Source organism: Aegilops tauschii, chromosome 3 (genome assembly GCF_002575655.3).
Source record: "Aegilops tauschii subsp. strangulata cultivar AL8/78 chromosome 3, Aet v6.0, whole genome shotgun sequence".
Lineage (NCBI taxonomy): Eukaryota > Viridiplantae > Streptophyta > Magnoliopsida > Poales > Poaceae > Aegilops > Aegilops tauschii.
The window spans coordinates 445413228-445420287 of NC_053037.3; the positions used below are offsets into that span (position 1 = coordinate 445413228).

General features: G+C 49.0%; 1 long non-coding RNA gene across 1 annotated transcript; it reads left to right on the top strand.

The window, feature by feature from the left end:
• Positions 1-5084: 5084 nt before the first annotated feature.
• Positions 5085-6710, top strand: LOC141021011 (uncharacterized). The gene is made up of 2 exons (XR_012181012.1): positions 5085-5157; positions 6430-6710. It is a non-coding gene; the product is annotated as an uncharacterized lncRNA (long non-coding RNA).
• The last annotated feature ends 350 nt before the right edge of the window (positions 6711-7060 follow it).

Here is a 7060-nt window from a genome sequence, read left to right on the forward strand (position 1 = left end):
ATTCATGTAAACCGGCTGATGTTCATCAAAATTCAGATAGAAAATAACATAAATCATCCATACATAGCATGCAAATTAAATCTAGTATAACAAGGTCTCAGATTCGACTAGATCCCGGATGTCCAGCAATTTTTCAGAAAGGGATCATGTCCTCTCACACATGCTTTCCCTTCAGCTTCACTAGTAGTGTGTGCACGTAAATGGGCGTCCCATCGACCTGTGATATAACACGGCGGCGCGTGCGGGCTACATATAATGTGTAGACCAACATTGAGTAAATGAATTAATCAATAAGTTTAGAAAGAGGAAGTAAAACTTACCATCTTCTCCATGCCGCGTGCAATGGCCACCTTGGCTCGAGCTGAGTGACCAAATTGCAGTACTTGATGACACTGGCCTGGATAGCATGCCAGCGATACGACAACAACCTCACGTTGCATTGTTATATGATGTACACATCGTAGGGCGCAGTGTGCTTTCCTGCGTGAAAATTTTCATGCACTTGCCCCAGAAGGGCGGCCCTCTGATCCTGCCTATGAAATCCGCGAATACGACCAGCCACGCATCGCACAACAACTCATCCTCCATGGTCGAGTAGCTCACCATCCTTCGTACTCTAAAAACGACATAGCATTTGAAAATAAGCTCAATGACATTTGACCGAACGCCTGCCGGGCGTGGTGTCTGCCATGGAGGTCATCGGCAGGGGACGGAGTGTACCTGGGTACAAACGGCTTCAGGGCTGAAAGCTCCGTCGAAATGGCAAGTGGGCATGTCAGTGCTGGTTGCGGATGTCCGGCAATGCCTTTGTGGCGGCCAGAGACGAACAACGGCGGTGGTGGAGGTGGAGGATGCGGATGCAAAGTAAGGGGGAGAAGGAGCGGAGTGGAAGGAAATGGGACCGGGAGGGGGGATTGGGTGGGCCGGGGGTGTCGGATTCCTACGTTTCGGGTGTCCAGACTCCCGCAAACCTCCCCCACTTTTGTCTCCAATTTGCGGGAGAAATCGCGTACGGACCGTCCCGCAGACCGATACAGGTCGGCGTTGGATGGCTTTCACAGTCCGAACAGCCCCGTCCGGGAGGTTGCCAAGGTTGATGTGATCAAGCATCGCATGCTCCCTCTACCATCGAGATTTGGTGTTTGCGTTGAGCATGATTGGATTATGTTTATCGCGATACGGCTATTCATTTAAGGAGAATAATGGTTATTCTGTTTATTTGAATAATACCTTCAATGGTCTTGCACCTAAAATGAATCTCGATCGCAGTGATACACATGTTCGTGCCAAAAGATATAAAATAGTAATGATAGTACCACATACTTGTGGCACTGCCACTTGAGTCATATTGGTGTAGAACGCATGAAGAAGCTCCATGTAGATGGATCTTTGGACTCACTCGTTTTTGAAAAGATTGAGACATGCGAACCATGTCTATTGGTATATATGCATGAAGAAACTCCATGCAGATGGATCGTTTGGACTCACTTGATTTTGAATCACTTGAGACATGCAAATCATACCACATGGGCAAGATGACTGAAAGTCCTCGTTTTCAGTAAGATGGAACAAGAGAGCAACTTATTGGAAGAAATACATTTTGATGTATGCAGTCCAATGAGTGCTGAGGCATGCAGTGGATATCGTTATGTTCTTACTTCACAGATGATTTGAGTAGATGCTGAGTGTATTTACTTGATGAAACACAAGTCTGAATTATTGAAAGGTTCAAGTAATTTCAGAGTGAAGTTGAAGATCGTCGTGACAAGAGGATAAAATGTCTGTGATATGATCATAGAGATGAGTATCTGAGTTACGAGTTTGGCACACAATTGAGACATTGTGGAAAGTGTTTCACAATTAATACCGCCTGGAACACCATAGTGTGATGGTGTGTCCGGACATCATAGCTGCACCCTATTGGATATGGTGCATACCATGATGTTTCTTATCGAATTACCACTATCGTTTATGGGTTAGGCATTAGAGACAACCGCATTCACTTTAAATAAGGCACCACGCAATTCCGTTGAGACGACACCGTTTAGAGAAACCTAAGTTGTCGTTTCTTAAAAGTTTGGGGCTGTGATGCTTATGTGAAAAGTTTCAGGCTGATAAGCTCGAACCCAAAGCGGATAAATGTATCTTCATAGAAAAACCAAAACAGTTGGGTATACCTCCTATTTCAGATCTGGAAGCAAAAGTAATTGCTTCTAGAAACGGGTCCTTTCTCGAGGAAAAGTTTCTCTCGAAAGAATTGAGTGGGAGGATGGTGGAGACTTGATAGGGTTATTAAACCGTCACTTCAACTAGTGTGTAGCAGGGCACAGAAAGTTGTTCCTGTGGCACCTACACCAATTGAAGTGGAAGCTTATGATGGTGATCATGAAACTTCGGATCAAGTCACTACCAAACCTCGTAGGACGACGAGGATGCGTGCTACTTCAGAGTGGTACATGATCCTGTCTGAGATATCATGTTGTTAGACAACAATGAACCTACGAGCTATGGAGAAGCGATGGTGGGCCCATATTCCGACAAATGGTTAGAAGCCATGAAATCCGAGATAAATGGATTTTTAAGAAGAAGACGGACATGGACGGTAATGTTACCGTCTATGAGGCTCGACTTGTGGCAAAGAGTATTTTCACAAGTTCAAGGAGTTGACTACGATGAGATTTTCTCATCCGTAGCGATGCTTAAGTCCGTCGGAATCATGTTAGCATTAGCTGCATTTATGAAATCTGGCAGATGGATGTCAAAACAAGTTTCCTTACCAGTTTTCGTAAGGAAAGGTTGTATGTGATACAATCAGAAAGGTTTTGTCTATCCTAAGGATGCTAAAATGTATGCTAGCTCCAGCGATCCTTCCATGGATTAGAGCAAGCATCTCGGAGTCAGAATATACGCTTTGATAGAGTGATCAAAGTTTTTGGGTTTATACAAAGTTTGTTAGAAACTTGTATTTACAATAAAGTGAGTGGGAGCGCTACACCATTTCTGATAAGTATATGTGAATGACATATTTTTGATCCGAAATGATGTAATATTTCTGAAAGCATAAAGGGTTGTTTGAAAGGAGTTTTTCAAAGGAAGACCTGGATAAAGCTGCTTACATATTGGTGTAACGCCCGGATAATCATGCTACAGTAATCCCACGCTAAAGATGCCACATCACCACGGTTACTGTTGTTAACCTCGCGATGATTCGAAACCGTTTCAAAATTTAAATTCAAATTAATGTCAATAATAAAAGTTTTCAAAAATTTAAACAAAAATGTTCGGTGGGTGCCAGATATTGCACTGATAATTATTGTGGAGAAAACATATTTTTAGAAAATGCCTAACTATTTTAAAATGATGTAAAACAGAAAAGAAAATAAATAAAAAGAAAAGAAAATACAAAAGAGAAAACAGAACAAAAAGAAAAAGGAACCCCCCTTCCCCCACTGGACCCTGGCCCAACTGGGCCGACCCCCAGGCCCAGCCGGCCAGCCCACCTCCCCCGGTCGCCTCCCTCCTCCCTGTTCACCCGACCCAGCGACCGCGCTCGCCGGTCGCCGCCGAACCCTCTCGCCGTCCCCGTCGGCAAAGGGATAAGGGCGACGCCCTGCACGCCCCTGGCCCCTGCCCCCACTCCCCCTCGACGCCCCCCCCCCAGATCCACTTCTCCTCCCTCTCCGATCCCCTTCCCCACCTCGGCCGAACGCCACCGCCGCCATGCCTACGGCCTAGCCACGGCCACCGTGCCCACCTCGACGCCCCACGGTGTCTCCTAGGGCCGTCGTCGCCCGCTGCTTCGACTGGTGCGGCCCGTTGGAGACCGGAGCCCCTGCAACGAGCACACCGAGCTCGTCTTCAACTTCGGTCGCCGGCGATCCCTTTCTTCCCCGGCGCCGATCTGCAGCTACTAATCCGTCGAGGGCCTACGTAAGTGCCGCACGGTGACCTTCTCCTCCCCCTGCTGCTCCTCGTTGGCCCCCTAGCGCTCCGTAGATAGCTGCCGTCGTTGCCGAGCTCCGGTCGCCGCCAGGCGCTTCACCGTCGCGGCCATGCTCGCCGTCGAGCTAAGCTGAGCCCGGCTTCGTGCTCAGCACGTCTGTGCGGGCCAGATGCACCCATCCACGCACTCCGTCGAGCCCCGTAGCGCCGGCCCCGAGCTTCACCCGAATGCACCACCCGCCGCCGTCGAGGTAGCGGCCGTTTTCGGCCATCCCCGTGCTTTTTGCGGCCACCAACGGACGCGTCGCGTCGCACCCGTCCCGTAGGAAGAAACCGCGGGCCAAATGGCCCCCTGTGCGCCGTTTCCGCGCAACGCCGCCGTCTCGGGTGGTCGCCGGAGCGTGCGCCGGCGTTTAAACGCCGGCCGCCGACGTGGTTGGCCTGGGGCCACCCCAGTGCCACTGCCAGTGGGCCCCGTGGGTCCCAGTTGACTGGGTTGACCCAGTCAACTGCTGACTGGGCAGGCCCCAGCCACTGACGTGCGGGCCCCACCCCTTAATCCGGAAATTAAAAAGTTTTAATAATTAAAACTAATTAGTTTAGATGATTAGACTATGATAGGTGGGGTACAGTAGTTAATTAATCTAGTTTTAGTTAATTTAATCTTCTGTTAGTCCACTGTCTATGACAGGTAGGACCCACCTGTCTGGTTTGACTGGTCAGCCGACCTGTTGACCTGCTGACGTCAGCATTACCTCATGCTGACATCATAATTCATTTTTGCTAAATTCAAATAATTCCAGAAATTCAAATAATCTTTGAAAATTCATATCTTTTAAACCGTAACTCGGATGAAAATGTTTTCTACATGAAAGTTGCTCAGAACGACGAGACGAATCCGGATACGTAGTTCGTTCGTCCACCACACCTCCCTAACCTATCAAACTCGCAACTTTCCCCCTCCGGTCCGTCTGTCCGAAACGCGAAACAGCGGGAATATTTTCCCGGATGTTCCCCCCCTTCGCCGGTCCCACCTACTGTCGCGTTAGGACACACCTCGCACTGCTCATTGTCATGTCACGCATCGTCATGCTTATGTTTGCATTGTATTTACTGTTTCTTCCCCCTTCTCTCCGGTAGACTATGAGACCGACGCTGCTGCTGCCCAGTTCGACTACAGAGTTGACGACCCCTCCTACTTGCCAGAGCAACCAGGCAAGCCCCCCCCTTGATCACCAGATATCGCCTATTCTTCTCTATACTGCTTGCATTAGAGTAGTGTAGCATGTTACTGCTTTCCGATATCCTATCCTGATGCATAGCCTATCCTTGCTACTATTGTTGTTACCTTTACCTGCAATCCTACATGCTTAGTATAGGATGCTAGTTTTCCAGCAGTGGCCCTACATTCTTGTCCATCTGCTGTGCTATACTATCGGGCCGTGATCACCTGGGCGGTGATCACGGGTATATACTTATATACTATATACATGACACATGTGATGACTAAAGTCGGGTCGGCTCGTAGGAGTACTCGCGAGTGGATCTTTGTGGCGGAGCGACAGGGCAGGTTGAGACCGCCTAGGTGAGAGGTGGGCCTGGCCCTGGTCGGCGTTCGCGGTTACTTAACACGCTTAACGAGATCTTGGTATTTGATCTGAGTCTGGCCATTTGGTCTATACGCACTAACCATCTACGTGGGAGTAGTTATGGGTATCCCGACGTCGTGGTATCAGCCAAAGCTCTTTTGACGTCAGCAACTGAGTGGCGCGCGCCGCATTGGACCGTAAGCTCGCGCTTGTATTAAGGGGGCTAGGTCTGCTTCCGGCCGCGTACGCAACGTGCAGGTGTGCATAGGGCGATGGGCCCAGACCCCTGCGCGCATAGGTTTAGACCGGCGTGCTGACCTCTCTGTTGAGCCTAGGTGGGGCTGCGACGTGTTGATCTTACGAGGCCGGGCATGACCCAGAAAAGTGTGTCCGGCCAAATGGGATCGAGCGTGTTGGGTTATGTGGTGCACCCCTGCAGGGAAGTTTATCTATTCGAATAGCCGTGTCCCTCGGTAAAAGGACGACCCGGAGTTGTACCTTGACCTTATGACAACTAGAACTGGATACTGAATAAAATACACCCTTCCAAGTGCCAGATACAACCCGGTGATCGCTCTCTAACAGGGCGACGAGGAGGGGATCGCCGGGTAGGATTATGCTATGCGATGCTACTTGGAGGACTTCAATCTACTCTCTTCTACATGCTGCAAGATGGAGATGACCAGAAGCGTAGTCCTCGACAGGACTAGCTATCCCCCTTTTAATTCTGGCATTCTGCAGTTCAGTCCACTGATATGCCCCTTTACACATATACCCATGCATATGTAGTGTAGCTCCTTGCTTGCGAGTACTTTGGATGAGTACTCACGGTTGCTTCTCTCCCTCTTTTCCCCCTTTCCTTTCTATCTGGTTGTCACAACCAGATGTTGGAGTCCAGGAGCCAGACGCCATCGTTGACGACGACACCTACGACACTGGAGGTGCCTACTACTACGTGCAGGCCGCTGACGACGACCAGGAGTAGTTAGGAGGATCCCAGGCAGGAGGCCTGCGCCTCGTTCGATCTGTATCCCAGTTTGTGCTAGCCTTCTTAAGGCAAACTTGTTTAACTTATGTCTGTACTCAGATATTGTTGCTTCCGCTGACTCGTCTGTGATCGAGCCCTTGTATTCGAGCCCTCGAGGCCCCTGGCTTGTATTATGATGCTTGTATGACTTATTTATGTTTTAGAGTTGTGTTGTGATATCTTCCCGTGAGTCCCTGATCTTGATCGTACACATTTGCGTGCATGATTAGTGTACGGTCAAAACGGGGGCGTCACAATTGGGCACCAAGATCTATAGAGATAGATCAAGACACCCGATGATACTTTCAAAGAACGCACACCTTGACATGATTTTGAAAGAGTTCAAAATAGATCAGCAAAGAAGGAGTTCTTGGCTATGTTACAAGGTGTGAGTATTGAGTAAGACTCAAGACCTGACCACAGCAGAAGAGAGAGAAAGGACGAAGGTCGTCCCCTATGCTTTAGACGTAGGCTCTACAGTATGCTATGCTGTGTACCGCAC